Source organism: Mobula birostris, chromosome 28, assembly GCF_030028105.1.
Source record: "Mobula birostris isolate sMobBir1 chromosome 28, sMobBir1.hap1, whole genome shotgun sequence".
Classification (NCBI taxonomy): Eukaryota; Metazoa; Chordata; class Chondrichthyes; order Myliobatiformes; family Myliobatidae; genus Mobula; species Mobula birostris.
Window position 1 is genome coordinate 12,302,870 of NC_092397.1, and position 18,544 is coordinate 12,321,413.

An 18,544-nucleotide genomic window follows, 5' to 3' on the forward strand; every position below is an offset into this window, starting at 1 on the left:
AATCTTGATGGTTTCGTTAGACAGTACAGTATTACGTGCGGGCACGTGGCCAAGTGGTTAAGGGATTGGACTAGTCCCGTGGAGAGGGGAGACTTGCAGCATGGGCAGCTGCTGGTCTTCCATACAACCTTGCCCAGGCCTGCGCCCTGGGGAGTGAGGACTTTCCAGGCGCAGCTCCATGGTCTCGCAAGACTAACGGATGCCTTTATTTACAGTATTACAAAGACGTTGGGCGTCTGACGGAAACGGAATAAAACCATACTCCAAGTATGTAAAATTGTATTGTCGCACTCTCTGTAGTTTCTGATTCTAAGGATTAGTATTCAAGGCTTCACCGCCTTCAAGCTCGTAGAGACCGCGCCGTTCTTATTTAACCATCATTAACGAGGCGAAATAAAATTTAAAAAAAACACAAAATGGGAATGCCTGTCGGATGTTGATGGTAGCGAGCCGACACGGATGGGACGATGGTAGCGGCACGCAAAGGAACAGCGAGGTGAAGATGAAGACGATCACAACACTGAAAATTACGTTGAAAAGGATTCAGATTGGAACCCGAGTGTTAGTCGGGAGCGAGCTGGTGTTCGGCAAAATACCTTTATACTATCCCAGTTAGCGCGATTGACCAATCACGTCAGGTCTCGTAATCCCTAAAGATGGTCCCTGACCGCACATTTGAAGCCGACACAACGCAAAATGTAGGAGGAACTCAGCAGGCCAGGCAGCATCTATGGAAAAGAGTAAACAGTCGACGCTTCGGGCCGAGACCCTTCAGCAGGACCCTGGGGACTCTGCCCAGACCCACCTAACGGCATTCTGCTCCAGCAGAGTCAAGGAGGAATGGTCAACGCTTCGGGCCTTGCAACTCCAGCCTCCACAGATGCTGCACGACCCGCTGACTACCTTGGCTTTCTTTTTTTGCAACTGCAAGTCCTCGAGCACCGAACGGGAGTCATGTTGTCTGTAATAACGTTCCACCAACCGGTACACCAACTTACGAACCCGAACCAGTACATCTCGGGAACCCTCGCGGTCACGGGAATAACGCACAAACACTGGCCAGGGACTGAACCAGGGTCGCAGTATCGGCGTTATGCTAACCACGACACTACCGTGTCGCCCCAAAACGTTTGCTTCTCACACCGGGAGTCGAACCCGGGCCGCCTGGGTGCAAACCAGGAATCTTAACCGCTAGACCATATGGGAGATGCTGAAGGACGACACCTGGGATAATTCAAAGGGATTTGAGACTCAACTTATTCACACGGAGGGTGGCGTTTAAACGTCAAAAGGTCCGTACAATGACAATATTTAAAAACATTTGGACGTGGATGGGAAAGGTTTCGAGGGAGACAAGCCAGAGCCAGCCAAAAAGAACTACTTCAGACAGACAACTTGCGCCGATCCCACAAATTGGACCTAAGTGCCTGTTCCCGTGTCCTCTGCCTCTGTCTGCCCGCTTTTTCCTCAAACACTCTGCATTTCACTCACCGTCTCCGGCTCACCCGGCTCCCTCTGCCTCTCTCGCCCTTCAGTCAGAGTCAAGTATTGAGGAAGTAGGCCATTCGGCCCTCCAAGTCGATACTAACCATCACTCTACCAGTCCAATGCAGCACATCACGGAAACCAGGCTCCCCTCCATGAACTCCGTCTGACCTCAAGCTGCCCTGGGAAAGGGGACATCAGAATCAACGATCCCTCCTGCTCCCGACATTCTCTCTTCTCCTATTTCCCATCAGGCAGAAGATACAGAAGACTGAAAGCACGTCCCATAAAACCATAACACATTGGAGCAGACTAGGCCATTCAGCCCATCGAGTCGGAACAGATGTTACATCATGGCTGATTATTATCTCTCTCAAGTCCGCTCTCCGGCCATCTCCCCGCACGCTTTGACTCCCTTACTAATGAAGATCATATCAACTCCCGCTTTAAATTAAAAAAAAAATCCTCAACACAGTCAGCCGTGGCAATGGATTCCACAGATTCGCTGTCCTCTGGCAAATTCAACCCTGTAGTAGTTGGTGTCATAACCAACATTGCCCGTGATCTTTCCACGTCAATATAGTGCGTTACACCGATTGCTCTCAGGAACACGTACATCAGCTGCCCACCACTTTCTGGAGGTGCTCCGTGATCTGCTCAGTTCCTCCGGCATTTTCTGTGCTCTAGAACATAGAACATAGGATAGTACAGCACAGTACAAACCTTTCGGCCCACAATGTTGCGCCGACCCTCAAACCCTGCCTCCCATATAACCCCCCCACCTTAAATTCCTCCATATACCTGTCTAGTAGTCTCTTAAATTTCACTAGTGTATCTGCCTCCACTACTGACTCAGGCAGTGCATTCCACGCACCAACCACTCTCTGAGTAAAAAAACCCTTCCTCTAATATCCCCCTTGAACTTCCCACCACTTACCTTAAAGCCATGTCCTCTTGTATTGAGCAGTGGTGCCCTGGGGAAGAGGCGCTGGCTGTCCACTCTATCTATTCCTCTTAATATCTTGCATACCTCTAACATGTCCCCTCTCATCCTCCTTCTCTCCAAAGAGTAAAGCCCTAGCTCCCTTAATCTCTGATCATAATGCATACTCTCTAAACCAGGTAACATCCTGGTAAACCTCCTCTGTACCCTTTCCAATGCTTCCACATCCTTCCTATAGTTACGCCACCAGAACTGGACACAGTACTCCAACTCCTAACTAGAGTTTTATAGAGCTGCATCATTACCTCGCGACTGTTAAACTCTATCACTCGGCTTATGAAAGTTAACACCCCATAAGCTTTCTTAACTAACCTATCTACCTGTGAGGCAATTTTCAGGGATCTGTGGACATGTACCCCCCACCCCCCATCCCTCTGCTCCTCCACTCTACCAAGTATCCTGCCATTTACTTTGTACTCTGCCTTGGAGTTTGTCCTTCCAAAGTGACACCTCACACTCCTCTGGGTTGAACTCCATCTGCCACTTCTCAGCCCACTTCTGCATCCTATCAATGTCTCTCTGCAATCTTCGACAATTCTCTACACTATCTACAACACCACCAACCTTTGTGTCATCTGCAAACTTGCCAACCCACCCTTCTACCCCCACATCCAGGTCGTTAATAAAAATCATGTAACGTAGAGGTCCCAGAACTGATCCTTGTCACAACCTCCAAATATTTAAGGGGGAACCCGAGAGAAAGCTTCTCACTCACAATGTGGTGAGAGTGTGGGAACGAGCTGACAGCGGACCTGGTGGATGAACGATAAATTGTAAAATTTAAGTAAAATTTGAACTGGTAGACGTGGCGCTATGTTACCGGTGCAGGTAGATGGGACTAGTCAAGACACCAGGCTGCCATTGACTAAAGTGGCCAAAGGGCATAGTTCTCTGTTGTTGTGCTCTATAACTGGATGCTGGGAGGATCCCAGCGGATTAAGTAGAGTCAGTAGAGTCAAAGGCGAATGGTCGACATTTCCCATCACTGAAACTCCTACCTCCACAAACGCTGCACGGCCCCCTGTACCTTGTTCTTTCTTTCATCTGCAGTCCTTTTTGCACTTTACGGAAATAAAACCCGGGTCTCAGTAATGGCGTTACGCTACGCTGATCGGCGCGTTACCGTGTCGCCCTAAAACGTTTGCTTCCCATACCGGGAGTCGAACCCGGGCCACCTGGGTGAAAACCAGGAATCCTAACCGCTAGACCATATGGGAGATGCTGAAATGCGGTAGAGAGGAATCTTCGAAGGGATTTGAGACTCACTTATTCACACGGAGGGTGGCGTGAAAACGTGAAAGGCTGCGTACAGTGACAATGTTTAAAATGCATTTGGACATGGATGGGAAAGGTTTCGCGAGAGACACGCCAAAGCCTGGCAAAAGCAAATGCTTCAGACAGACAACTTGCGCCGATCCCACAAATTGGTCCCAAGGGCCTGTTCCCGTGTCCTCCGGCTCTGTCTTCCCGCTTTCTCCTCAAATACTCAAATTTCACTCACCGACTCCGGCTCACACGGCTTCCTCTCGGTCTCTCGCCCTTCAGTCTGACTCAAGCATTCAGGAAGCCGGCCATGCGGCCCTCCGGGTCGATACTAACCATCACCCTGCCAGTCAATCCAGCACATCACGGAAACCAGGCTCCCCTCCACGAACTCTGTCTGCACTTCTCGCTGCCCCGGGAAAGCGGACATCAAAATCAAAGATCTCTCCTGCCTCCGACATTCTCCCTTCTACCCTTCCCCATCGGGCAGAAGATACAAAAACCTGAAAGCATGTACCATAAGACCCAAGACAGTGCAGCCAATTAGCCGATTCAGCCCACCGAGTCTGAACTGCCATTACCTAATGGCTGATTGATTACCTCCCTCAAGTCCAGTCTCCTGCCTTTTCCCCGCATGCTTTGACGCCCTGACTAATCGATAACATATCAACCCCCGCTTTAAATACACTTGATGAGGTGTCTCCCACAGCCGACTGTAGGAAAGAATTCCGCCGATTCTCAGTCATATTATACCCAGTGGTCTTTGGTGTCCTATCCAGTACGGGTGTGACCTTTCCACGGAAATACGGTGCATCACACTGTTAGCGGTGGAATCGCAACGGCTAGACGACATGGGAGATGACGAATGACGAGATAGAAGAGCGGTGGAGGCCAAGACATTGGGTACATTTCATGCAGAGGCTGATAGTTTCTTGATTGGTCAGAGCATGAAGGGATAGGAGCAGATAGTGGGATTGGGGTTGAGAGGGAAAATGGACCGGTCCTGATGAAATGGCCGAGCCGAATGGCCTAATTCTGCTCCTATATCACATGACCTTATGGTCTTGTGGGATTTCTGACCGAGGAAGTGGTAGAGCCAGGTACACGAGCAACATTAGGACAGTTACACGGATGAGGAGGTGAGGAGGCTGGGCCAAATGCAGACATATGGGATTCGAGTGGAGAGGATTCTCTGTCAGCATGGATGGGATGTGCCGCATGGCCTGTTTTTCCTGCTGTATATCTCTGGACTGGGAGCAATGGGAAGGGGAGGGGGAAAGAGGGAAAGGGGACACTGAAGGTGAGAATATGGGGCAGGGAGAGAAGGGACTGGGGTAGGCGTTGTAGGGAAATAGAGAGGGCAAGAGGAAATTGGGAAGGGAGAAAATGGGAAGAGGAGATGTAGTGGGAGAGCTTGAAGGCTAGGGAAGAAGGGTGGGGAGGGGAGGAGAGAAATGGAGAGGAGAAGGGTAAGCAGATTGGGAAGGGGAGAGACAGTGCGGTAGAAGAGAAGGGTGGGGTGACGGGCGTTGGGGAATGGTGAGAGGAGGCTGATGGTTGATTATTTGAGAGAGAGGTAAAGGGGTTGGGAAAGAGTAAAGGGAGGGGTGGGGAGTGGAGAGGAAGTGGGAGAGGGGAGCTCAGCTCAAACGCAAAGTACGGAGAGCGGCCATGAGCTGGGGAACGGGCGCGGTCTCGAGAACGCGTGGGTTGAGCGGGGTTGTGGTTCCTTGGGATGACGGCAAAGGATGGTGGAGGCAGAGTGAGCTTCGAGGAGGTCGGGGTGAGGGGTGGGCAGGGTGAGTGTGCCCTTTTAGCCGGGGTGGTCAGGAAGGTGATGACGAAGAATTAGAAGGCGAGTTTAGTGTGGGTGTGTATGAGAGAGATATGGACACACTGTCCCGGGTCTCATATCCACTCTGTTCTCTGCCTCTTGAACCTTAAGAGTATTGAAAGGACTAGATAGAGTGAACATGGATCGGATGTTTCCAATAATGGGGGAGTCTAGGACCAGAGGGCACAGATAGAGTGGATGTGGAGAGGATGCTTCCTATAGTGGGGGAATCTAGGACCAGAGGACACAGATAGAGTGGATGTGGAGAGGATGTTTCCTGTAGTAGGGGAGTCTAGGACCAGAGGACACAGATAGAGTGGATGTGGAGAGGATGTTTCCAATAGTGGTTGAGTCTAGGACTAGAGGACACAGATAGAGTGGATGTGGAGCGGATGTTTCCAATTGTGAGGAAGTCTAGGACCAGAAGGCACAGATAGAGTGGATGTGGAGAGGATGTTTCCTATAGTGGGGGAGTCTAGGACCAGAGGGCACAGACTGGAAACAGAAGGACCTTCATTTAGAACGGAGATGAGGCAGCATTTATTCAGCCAGTGGCTGGTGAATCTGTGGAATTCATTACCACAGACGGCTGTTGATAGTTTCTTGATCAATAAGGGTTTCAAAGGTTAAGGGGAAATGCAGGAGGATCCGGTTGAGAGGGATAGTAAATCAGCCATGATAGAATCGCGGAACAGACTAGATGGGCCGGATGGTCTGACTCTGTTCCTATGTCTTATGGTCTTAAAAGATTCAGAGCATCCCATCTCAGCATCCTTGTAAGGATGGGACTGATCTGGAGGGAGCGCGCACAACGTTGAGCGTGTCAGGGTCCGGAAGCTCTAGAGTTTTAAGGAGAGGCTGGGTCGTCTGGGGCTGTTTTCCCTCGAGAGGAGGAGACAGAAGGGAAACCACACAGCGGTTGACAAACTAGTTTATAGATAAAGCAAAAGGTCCTTTTCTCTCCCCGGCTCACGAAGGTTTCCACGGGAGGGCATAGGTTTGCAGACTGCATTTATTTGTCACAGGTAGATCGAATCATACAATGAAAAGCGTCATTGGCGCTGGCTGGATCTCGCTGGGGATGGGTGCAGGAGTCGCCAACATAGCCTGTCCGCAATTTACTAACCCGAACGTCTCGGGAACGTGGCTAAAGCGCCGAGAGAGAACTCCCGCCAGGGACTGGACCTCGCAGTAATGGCGTTATGCTGATCGGCGCGTTACCATGTCGCCCTAAAACGTTTGCTTCCCACACCGGGAGTCGAACCCGGGCCGCCTGGGTGAAAACCAGGAATCCTAACCGCTAGACCATATGGGAGATGCTGAAAGACGATAGCGGGGATACTTCGAAGGAATTTGAGAGGCAACTTATTCATACGGAGGGCAGTGTGTAAATGCGAAAAGCTGCGTACAATGACAATGTTTAAAATACATTTGGAGGTGGACAGGAAAGGTTTTGAGGGAGACAAGCCAAAGCCAGGCAAAAGCAACTACTTCAGACAGGCAACTTGCGCCGATCCCACAAATTGGTCCTAAGGGCCTGTTCCCGTATCCTCTGGCTCTGTCTTCCCGCTTTTTCCTCAAATACTCTGCATTTCACTCACCGTCTCCAGTTCACCCGGTTCCCTCTGCCTCTCTCACCCTTCAGTCTGAGTCAAGCATTCAGGAAGCAGGACATTCGGCCCTCCGAGTCGATATTAACCATCACGCTGCCAAGTCCAATCCAGCACATCACGGAAACCAGGGTCCTCTCCACGAACTCGATCTGCGCTTCTCGCTGCCCCGGGAAAGCGGACATCAGAATCAAAGATCCCTCCTGCACCGGACATTCCCCCTTCGCCCATTTCCCATGGGGCAGAAGATAAAAAAGACTGAAAGCACGTCCCATAAAACCATAACACATTGGAGCAGATTAGGCCATTCAGCCCATCGAGTCGGAACAGACGTTACATCATGGCGGATTATTATCTCTCTCAAGTCCGGTCTCCTGCCATCTCCCAGCACCCTTTGACTCCCTTACTAATGCAGAACTTATCAACCGCCGCTTTAAATAATAAATTCCCCTCCACAGTCAGCCGTGACAATGAATTCCACAGATTCGAGGTCCTCAGGCATATTAAACGCAGTGGTAGTCCGTATCATAGCCAGCACTGACCGTGACCTTTCCACGTAAATATAGTGCGTTACACCGATTCCCCTCAGGAACACGTACTGTTCCATCGACATCAGCTGTCCAGGACCTTCCGGAGATGCTCCATGATCTGCTGAGTTCCTCCGGCATTTTCTGTCTTCTCTTGACATGCACCTTCCCCCGTCCCCCGCGCACACAGCAGCCGCCGGTGAAGATCTACGCGCCAGAGCCAGAGACCGTTAACGATCAAAGCCTCACGATCAATGCGCGGCCTCCTGTGAAATTCCACCTCATCTCTCTCGACAGGTACGTACTTCTATTCTGAATGTGGGTCCTTTGGCCTTAGATTCTCCCTCGGGGTGAATACTGGCCGGCTTTCCCCCTTCGGGCTAGGTGACACGTGAACGAGTGGTCTTATGTTAAGGGTGAAATGTGAAATATTTAAGAGGGAACCTGAGAGGGAGGTTCCTCACTCACAGTGTGGTGAGAGTGTGGAACAAGCTGAAAGCGGACCTGGTGGATGAACAATAAATTGTAATATTTAAGTAAAATTAGGACAGGTACACGCAGCGCTATATTACCAGTGCAGGTAGATGGGGCTAGGCAAGACACCAGGCTGCTATTGATTGACGGGGCCGAAGGGCCTAGCTCTGTGTTGCTGTGCTCTATAACTGGATGCTGGGACGATGCCAGCGGATTATGTACCGTCAGTAGAGTCAAAGGCGAATGGTCGACATTTCCCATCACTGAAACTCCTGCCTCCACAAACGCTGCACGCCCCCCTGTATCTTGTTCTTTCTTTCATCTGTAGTTCTTTTTGCACTTTACGGGAATAAAACCGGGGTCGCTGCTATGGCGTTACTCTACGCTGATCGGCGCGTGACCGTGTCGCCCTAAAACTTTTGCTTCCCATACCGGGAGTCGAACCCGGGCCGCATGGGTGAAAACCAGGAATCCTAACCGCTAGACCATATGGGAGGCGCTGAAATGAGAGAGTGGGGTTACTTCGAAGGCATTTGAGAGGCAACTTATTCACAAGGAGGGTGGCTTCTAAACGTGAAAGGCTGCGTACAAAGACACTTTTAAAAATACATTTGGACGTGGATAGGAAAGGTTTCGAGAGAGGCAACCCAAAGTCAGGCAAAAGCATCTACTTCAGACAGACAATTTACGCCGATCTCATATTTGGACCCAAGGGCCTGTTCCCGTGCCCTCTGCCTCTGTCTGCCCGCTTTTTCCTCAAAAAGTCTGCATTTCACTCACCGACTCCGGCTCACCCGGCTCCCTCTGTCTCTCTCACCTTCAGTCTGAGTCAAGCATTCAGGAATCAAGACATTCGGCCCTCCGAGTCGATGCTGACCATCACTCCGCCAACTCAATCCAGCACATCATGGAAACCAGGCTCCCCTCTATGAACTCCGTCCGCACTTCTCGCTGTCCCGGGAGATCGGACATCAGAATCAAAGATTCCTCCTGCCCCCGACATTCTCCCTTCTTCCCTTTCCCATCGAGCAGAAGATACAAAAGACTGAAAGCGCGTCCCATAAAACAATACACAATGGAGCAGATTAGGCCATTCGGCTCATCGAGTCGGAACTGACGTTACAGCATGACTGATTATTATCACGCTTAAATCAGGTCTTCTGCCTTCTCCCCGCACCGTCTTTTCCCTTACTAATGGAGAACATGTGGCGACCCACTTTCTGGCGCACACGAACCGGCTCACAACAGCGCACGCAGGCAGAGGGCCGGCAGCAAAAAGGGCGCCAGGCCATCTTCACCAGCAGGGGGAAAATCCCGCGCGCAGAAAGGGTCTGGGAATATACATTCCCCACAGCAATCCCGCCCCAGGGAGGGCGGGAACGGGAAGGTTTTAAAGTAGGCCGCGAAGTTTGAATAAATCTCTTTCATCGCAACTCTAACTCACCGACTCCGTGTGGTTATTCTAGCGCTGTGTGTAGTACATCGCTACAATTGGTGACCCCGACGGCCCAAACGATATTTGGACCAGAGATGACCGACGCTGCATCTGTTCACGCAGTTTCGTTAAAACTGCCAAGCTTCTGGACGCTGCGAGCCCAATTATGGTTCGAACAAGCAGAAGCACAATTCCACATTCGGCGGATAACCTCGGAGTCCACTCGCTACTACTACGTGCTGAGCTCACTCGACGAGGAGACAGCTGCACAAGTTGAGGAGTTTATACAGTCGCCCCCGGAGGGCGGCAAATACACAGCATTCAAAGCCCTGCTCATAAGGACTTTCGGACTCTCACGGCGCGAACGAGCACGCCGCTTAATGCACCTGGATGGTTTGGGAGACAGGCCACCGTCAGCATTAATGAACGAGATGCTGGCCCTGGCTGAAGGACACAAACCCTGCCTCATGTTTGAGCAGGCGTTCCTAGAGCAAATGCCCGAGGACATATGCCTGCTGCTGTCCGACGCAGATTTCAGCAACCCCCGGGAGGTGGCGGCCCGAGCAGATGTGCTGTGGAATGCCAGGAAAGAGAGATGGGCATCCGTCGCACAGATCACCAAGCCGCGGGCCCAACAACAGACCAGACCAGGCCCGGCAGCAAAGCCTACAAAACCCGGCGACGGGAGTGAGGAGCCCAACGAACAATGGTGTTTCTACCACCAGCGGTGGGGCACAGAGGCCCGCCGCTGCAGACCGCCCTGCAAATTTCCCGGGAAACGCCAGGGCCAACCGCCGCTGATGGCTACGGCGGCTGGCCATCAGGACAGCCTCCTGTACGTCTGGGACAAGCAGTCGGGACGCCGCTTTTTGGTCGACACCGGAGCGGAGATCAGCGTCTTACCTCCAACGAGTTAGGCACCCGCAACAGAGAACCGGGACCCACCCTGAGGGCCGCTGATGGCAGCACAATACGAACCTACGGCACCCGCACGGTGCGTCTACAGTTCAGCTCCAGCCGGTTCACGTGGGACTTCACACTGGCTGCCGTGGCCCAACCACTGCTGGGGACAGATTTTCTACGAGCTCACAGCCTGCTGGTCGACCTGCAGGGGAAGCGATTAGTCCACGCCAAGACTTTTCAAATGTTCTCCCTGGGTGAAGCACAGTTGCCAGACCCACACCTGGACTCCATCACGCTGTCCGACGATGAATTCACCAGGGTCCTGGCGGATTTCCCATCAGTACTGACACCGCAGTTCACGGCAGCCATGCCCAGACACGAAGTACAGCACCACATCCCGACCCAGGGACCACCCCTCCACGCCCGTGCTCGAAGGCTTCCTCCGGACAAGCTCCGACTGGCGAAGGAGGAGTTCAAGAAGATGGAGCAATTGGGGATCATACGACTGTCCGACAGTCCATGGGCCTCCCCCCTTTACATGGTGCCCAAGGCAACGGGGGACTGGAGACCATGCGGTGACTACCGCAGACTGAACGAGGCTACAACGCCAGACCGCTACCCTGTGCCGCACATTCAAGACTTCGCAGCAAACCTACACGGCGCAAGGACCTTTTCCAAGGTAGACCTCGTCCGGGGATACCATCAAATCCCTGTGCATCCGGACGACATCCCCAAAACAGCACTTATCACCCCGTTCGGACTTTTCGAATTCCTCCGAATGCCGTTTGGTCTAAAGAATGCCGCACAGACTTTCCAGCGGCTAATGGACGCGGTGGGACGCGACCTGGACTTTGCTTTCATCTATTTGGACGACATCCTCATAGCCAGCAGTAGTCGGCAGGATCATCTGTCCCACCTCCGCCAGCTCTACTCCCGCCTGAGTGAATTCGGCCTTACAACCAATCCAGCCAAATGCCAGTTCGGACTCGACACCATCGACTTCCTGCGTCACAGGATTACTAAAGACGGGGCAACCCCGCTGCCCGCCACTTCCCCCGACCCAACACAATCAAAGGCCTGCAGGAATTCGTGGGTATGGTGAATTTTTACCACCGTTTCCTCCCCTCAGCAGCCCGAACCATGCGCCCCCTGTTCACTCTGATGTCGGGTAAGGGCAGGGACATTACCTGGGACGAAGAGGCTGTAACCGCTTTCGTTAAAACCAAAGAAGCCTTGGCAAACGCCGCGATGCTAGTGCACTCCAGAACGGACATTCCTACTGCCCTCACGGTGGACGCATCCAGCACAGCGGTCAGTGGAGTGCTGGAACAATTCATCGAGGGTCGCTGGCAACCCCTGGCGTTCTTCAGCAAACACCTACGACCACCCGAACTCAAATACAGTGCTTTCGACCGGGAGCTATTGGCACTATACCTGGCAATCCGGCATTTCAGATACTTCTTAGAAGGTAGGCCCTTCACCGCGTTCACAGGCCACAAACCGCTTACCTTTGCGTTCACTAAGGTGTCCGACCCCTGGTCGTCCCGCCAGCAGCGACATCTGTCCTACATCTCCGAGTACACGACGGACATCCGACATGTCTCGGGAAAGGACAACGTCATGGCGGACGCACTTTCCAGACCGACCATACAGGCCCCTGGACTATGCAGCGCTGGCAAAGGCACAGCAGGCAGAAACTGAGATCCCCAGTTACAGGACTGCAGTCCCCGGTTTACAGCTTCAAGACCTCCCCGTAGGCCCAGGTGAGAGGACCCTACTATGTGACGTAGCTACCGGCCAACCCCGCCCCGTCGTCCCAGCAGCCTGGCGCCGGCGGGTTTTCGAGTCCATTCACAACTTAGCGCACCCCTCCATCAGGACAACCGTCCGGCTGGTCGCCAACAGGTTCGTGTGGCATGGACTTCGTAAGCAGGTCAGTGAATGGGCCAAAACGTGCATGCAGTGCCAAACGGCCAAGGTGCAGCGGCACACCAAGGCTCCGCCGCAGCGGTTCGAACCCACCCGCCGGAGGTTCGACCACATCCATGTGGATATCGTGGGGCCCCTGCCAGTGTCACGAGGAGCGCGGTACCTCCTAACTATGATAGACCGGTTCACCAGATGGCCAGAGGCAGTCCCGCTCACCGACACCACCTCCGAATCCTGCGCCCGAGCACTGATCGCAACCTGGGTAGCCCGCTTCGGGGTACCGGCCCACATGACCTCCAACAGGGGCGCCCAGTTCACCTCCAGCCTGTGGTCGGCTATGGCCAGTCTTTCAGGAACACAGCTACACCACACAACTGCCTACCATCCACAGTCGAACGGACTAGTGGAGCGCTTCCACCGTCACCTGAAATCTGCTCTCATGGCCCGTCTGGAGGGGCCGAACTGGGTGGACGAACTTCCCTGGGTCCTGCTCGGAATCCGCACGTCGCCCAAGGAGGATCTACACACCTCGTCGGCCGAGTTGGTGTACGGCGCGCCCCTGGTCGTCCCAGGAGAGTTCATACCAGCCCCAAGGGGGCAAGAGGAATAACCCACAGCAGTCCTGGACAGACTACGGGAGAGGCTCGGTAACCTGGCCCCCATACCCACTTCACAGCACGGACAGAGCCCGACCTGCGTACCCAAAGACCTGCAGAACTGTAAGTTTCTTTTTGTACGACGGGGCGGACACCGGGCACCGCTACAGCGGCCCTACGAGGGGCCGTTTAAGGTGATCAGGAACAAAGGGTCCACGTTCGTGCTGGACATTGGGGGGAGAGAGGAGGTTTTCACGGTGGACCGACTCAAACCGGCCCATGTGGACTTGGCGCAAACGGTCCAGGCTCAGGCACCGCGGCGCAGGGGCAGACCTCCCAAACAGGGGCCGATCCAGACTGTGGACATTGGGAGAGGTATCGCCGGTTCTGGGGGGGGGGGGTTATGTGGCGACCCACTTTCTGGCGCATATGATCCGACTCACAACAGCGTGCGCAGGCAGAGGACCGGCAGCAAAAAGGGCGCCAGGCCATCTTCACCAGCAGGGGGAAAATCCCGCGCGCAGAAAGGGTCTGGGAATATATATTCTTCTCAGCAATCCCGCCCAGGGAGGGCGGGAACGGGAAGGCTTTAAAGCGGGCCGCGAAGTTTGAATAAATCTCTTTCATCGCAACTCTAACTCACCGACTCCATGTGGTTATTCTAGCGCGGTGTGTAGCACATCGCTACAAACATATCTATCGAAGCTTTAAGTAAGAGCTTCCTCTCCGCAGTCAACCGTGGGAATGAATTCCATAGATTCGCGGTCGTCTGGCATATTAAACCCGGTGGTAGTTGGTGTTATAACCAGCATTGTCCGTGACCTTTCCACCTGAATATAATGCGTTACTGCGGCATATTCTGTGTTCTCTTGACATGCACCTTCCCCGTTCACCGCGCGCACGGCAGCCACCGGTGAGATCTACGCGCCAGAGACAGAGACCGCGAACGGTGAAAGTCTGACGACCAACGCGCGGTCACCTGTGAAATTCCACCTCAGCTCTCTCTACAGGTAATGTACTTCTGTTCTGAATGTCGTTCCTGTGGCCTTAATCTCTCCCAGGGTGTGAGTACTAGCCGGCTTTCCCCCCTCGGGCTGGGTGACACGGGAACTAGTGGTCTTATGTTAAGGGTGAAATGTGAAATATTTAAGGGGGAAGCTGAGAGGGAGGTTCCTCACTCACAGTGTGGTGAGAGTGTGGGAACGAACTGACAGCGGGCCTGGTGGATGAGCGATAAATTGCAGTACTTAAGTAAAGTTAGGACAGGTACACAGAGCGTATATATTACAGGTGCAGGTAGATGGGACTAGGCAAAAGACCAGGCTGCCACTGATTAAAGGGGCCGAAGGGCCTGGTTCTGTGTTGCTGTGCTCTATAACTGGATGCTGGGACGATCCCTGCGGATTAAGTAGAGTCAGGAGAGTCAAAGGCGGATGGTCGACGTTTCCCATCTCGGAAACTCCTGCCTCCACAGACGCTGCACGACCCCCTGTACCTTGCTTTTTCTTTCATCTGTAGGTCTTTTTGCACTTACGGGAATAAGACCCGGGTCTCAGTAATGGCGTTACGATACGCTGATCGGCGCGTTACCGTGTAACCCTAAAACGTTTGCTTCCCATACCGGGAGTCGAATCCGGGACGCCTGGGTGAAAACCAGGAATCCTAACCGCTAGACCATATGGGAGACGCTGAAATGCGGTAGAGAGGATACTTCGAAGGGATTTGAGAGGCAACTTATTCACACGGAGGGTGGCGTGTGAACGTGAAAGGATGCATACAAAGACACTGTTTAAAACACATTTGGACGTGGACAGGAAAGGTTTCGAGACAGATATGAAAAGCAACTATTTCAGACAGACAACTTGCGCCGATCCCGCAAATTGGTCCTAAGGGCCTGTTCCCGTGTCCTCTGCCTCTGTCTTCCCCCTTTTTCCTCAAATACTCAAATTTCACTCACCGTCTCCGGCTCACCTGGCTTCCTCTGCCTCTCTCATATTGGAGCAAATTAGGCCATTCAGCCCATCGAGTCGGAACAGACTTTACATCATGGCTGATTGTTCTCTCTCTCAAGTCGGGTGTCCTGACTTTTCTCCGCACCTTTTGACTCAGTTAGAAATGAAGTACATAGCAACCGCCGTTTTAAATAATAAATTCCCCTCCACAGTCAGCCGTGCCAATGAATTCCAGAAATTCACGGTACTCTGGCATATTAAACGCAGTAGTAGTTGGTATCATAACCTGCATTGGCCGTGACCTTTCGACATAAATATAGGGCGTCACACCGATTGCTCTCAGGAAAACGTACTGTTTCATGTACATAGCTGTCCGGGACCTTCCGGAGATGCTCCGTGATCTGCTGAGTTCCTCCAGCATTTTCTGTCTTCTCTTGACATGCATCTTCCCCCGTCCACCGCGCACAGAGCGCCAGCTGATGAAGATCTACGCGCCAGGGACAGAGACCGCGAACGGCGAAAATCTGACGACCAACGCGCGGTCTCCTGTGAAATTCCACCTCATGTCTCTCTACAGGTAATGCACTTCTATTCTGAATGTGGGTCCTCTGGTCCTAGACCCTCCACGGGGTGAATACTGACAGGCTTTCCCCTTTCGGACTCGGTGCAACGGGAACTAGTGGTCTTATGTTAAGGGTGAAAGGCGAAATATTTAAGGGGGAACCTGAGGGTGAGGTTCCTCACTCACAGAGTGGTGAGAGTGTGGGACGAGCTGAAAGCGGATCTGGTGGATGCAAGGTAAATTGTAATGTTTAAGTAAAATTAGGACAGGTACACGGAGCTCTGTGTTGCCGGTGCAGGTAGATGAGACAGGGCAAAATTCATTAAAGGGGCCGAAGGGCCTGGTGCTGTTCGGCAGTACTCTATAACGGGTGCTGGGAGGATCGTAGCAGATTGGTAAACGTTAGGAGAGTCAAAGGCGAATGGTCGACGTTTCGGATACCGAATCTCCTGCCTCTACAGACGCTGCACGACCCCCTCTACCTTGTTTTTTTTTCTTTCATCTGCAATTCCTTTTGCACTTTAGGGGAATAGAACCCGGGTCGCTGCTATGGCGTTACTCTACGCTGATCGGCGCGTTACCGTATCGTCCTAAAACGTTTGCTTCCCACACCGGGAGTCGAACCCGGGCCGCCTGGGTGAAAACCAGGAATCCTAACCGCTAGACCATATGGGAGACGCTGAAAGACGATAGCGGGGATATTTCGAAGGGATTTGAGAGGCAACTTCTTCATACAGAGGGTGGTGTGTAAATGTGAAAGGCTCAGTACAATGACAATGTTTAAAACACATTTGGACGTGGGCATGAAAGGTTTCGAAGGAGACAAGCCAGACCTAGGCAAAAATAACTATTTCAGGTCGACAACTTGAGCCGATCCCACAAATTGGACCCAAGCGCCTGTTTCCGTGTCCTCAGGCTCTTTCTTCCCACTTTTTCCTCAAACACTCTGCATTTCACTCACCGTCTCCAGCTCACCCGGCTCCCTCTGCCTCTCTCACCCCTTACACTCAGACAAGCATTGAGGAAACAAACCCATCGGCCCTCCGAATCGGTACTAACTGTCACTCAACCAGACTAATCCAGCACATCACGGAAACCAGCCTCCTCTCCAGGACTCCGACCGCACTTCTCGCTGCCCCGGGAAAGTAGACATCAGAATAAAAGATCCCTCCTGCCCTCCTGCCCTGGACGTTCTCCTGTTTCCCATCGTGCAGAAGATACAGAAACCTGATAGCACATATCATCAGACCATGAGACTGAGGAGCGGTTTAGCTTTTGTGTCGATCTACGCGCCAGAGCCAGAGACCGCTAGCGGTCAAAGCCTGACGACCAACTGGGTGAAATGGGAACGAGTGGCCTTATACTGAGGGTGAAATGTGAAATATTTAAGGGGGAACCTGAGGGGGAGGTTCCGCAGACTTTGCTCGACTCCCTGGTGCCTTTGTTATTTCTTTCGTCTGCAGTTCAGTTTGCACTTTACGGGAATAGAACCTGGGTCGCTGTGATGGTGTTACGCTACACGTATCGGCGCGTTACCGTGTCGCCTAAAACGTTTACTTCCCATACCGGGAGTTGAACTGGTATGAATCCCGGGCCGCCTGGGTGAAAACCAGGAATCCTAACCGCTAGACCACATGGGAGACGCTGTAGGACGATAGCGGGTATACTTCGAAGGGATTTGAGAGGCAACTTACTCATACAGAGGGCGGTGTGTAGACGTGAAAGGCTTCGTACAAAAACACTTCAAAATACACTTGGAATGGAATATGAGAGGTGTGGAGGGAGACAAGCCAAAGTCAGGCAAGAGCAAGTCCTTCAGACAGACAACTTGAGCCGATCCCACAAATTGGACCCAAGGGCCTGTTCCCGTGTCCTCCGGCTCTGTCTTCCCGCCTTTTCCTCAAATACTCAAATTTCACTCACCGTCTCCAGTTCACCCGGCTTCTTCTGCCTCTATCACCCTTCAAGCTTTGAGGAAGCAGGCCATTCGGCCCTCCGAGTCGATACTAACCATCACTCTGCCAGTTCAGTCCAGCACATCACGGAAACCAGGCTTCCCTCCAGGAACTCCGTCCGCACTTCTCGCTGCCCCGGGAAAGTGGACATCAGAATTAAAGATTCTTCCTACCCCGGACAATCTCCCTCCTCCCCTGTCCCATCGGGCAGAAGATACAAAAGACTGAAAACACGTCCCATAAAACCATAACACATTGGAGTAGATTAGGCCATTCAGCCCATCGAGTCGGAGCAGATGTTACATCGTGGGTGATTATTATCTCTCTTAAATCCGGCCTTCTGCCTTCTCCCCGCACCCTTTGACCCCCGTACCAATGAAGAACCTATCAATCTTCGCTTTAAATAATAACTTACCCTCCACAGTCAGCCGTGGCAATGAATTCCACAGATTATCTGTCCTCAGGCATATTAAACGCAGTGGTAGTTAGATTAGACCTCGTTTATTGTCACTAACTAGTCCACTCAGTCCTCGTTTATTGTCATTTAGAAATGCATCCATTAAAAATGATTCAACGTTCCTCCAGAATGATATCACAAGCAAACACAGGACAAACCAAGACTAAAGCTGACAAAACCACATAATTATAACATATAGTTACAACGGTGCAAAGCAATGCTATAATTTGATAAAGAGCAGACCATGGGCACGGTAAAAAAAAAAGTCTCAAAGTCCCGAAGTCTCAAATTTGGTGTCATAACCAGCATTGTCCGTGACCTTTCAACGTAAAAATAGTGCGTTACACCTATTGCCCTCAGGAACACGTACCGTTCCATCTACATCAGCTGTCCGTCACCTTCCGGAGATGCTCCGTGATCTGCTGAGTTCCTCCGGCATTTAATGTCTTTTCTTGACGTGCACCTTTTCCCGTCCACCGCGCAAACAGCAGCCACCGGTGAAGATCTACACGCTAGAGTCAGAGACGGGAACAAGTGGTCTTATGTTAAGGGTGAAAGG

At 52.3% G+C, this 18,544-nt stretch overlaps 5 non-coding genes across 5 annotated transcripts; all 5 read right to left on the minus strand.

Moving 5' to 3' along the window:
* Positions 1-3,633: 3,633 nt before the first annotated feature.
* On the minus strand, positions 3,634-3,705 carry trnae-uuc (transfer RNA glutamic acid (anticodon UUC)). Its single transcript has one exon. It is a non-coding gene; the product is annotated as a tRNA-Glu (tRNA).
* Positions 3,706-6,828: 3,123 nt separating this feature from the next.
* Positions 6,829-6,900, minus strand: trnae-uuc (transfer RNA glutamic acid (anticodon UUC)). The gene has a single exon. It is a non-coding gene; the product is annotated as a tRNA-Glu (tRNA).
* Positions 6,901-8,619: 1,719 nt separating this feature from the next.
* Positions 8,620-8,691, minus strand: trnae-uuc (transfer RNA glutamic acid (anticodon UUC)). The gene has a single exon. It is a non-coding gene; the product is annotated as a tRNA-Glu (tRNA).
* Positions 8,692-14,671: 5,980 nt separating this feature from the next.
* trnae-uuc (transfer RNA glutamic acid (anticodon UUC)) lies at positions 14,672-14,743 on the minus strand. Its single transcript has one exon. It is a non-coding gene; the product is annotated as a tRNA-Glu (tRNA).
* Positions 14,744-16,176: 1,433 nt separating this feature from the next.
* trnae-uuc (transfer RNA glutamic acid (anticodon UUC)) lies at positions 16,177-16,248 on the minus strand. Its single transcript has one exon. It is a non-coding gene; the product is annotated as a tRNA-Glu (tRNA).
* Between the last annotated feature and the right edge of the window lie 2,296 nt (positions 16,249-18,544).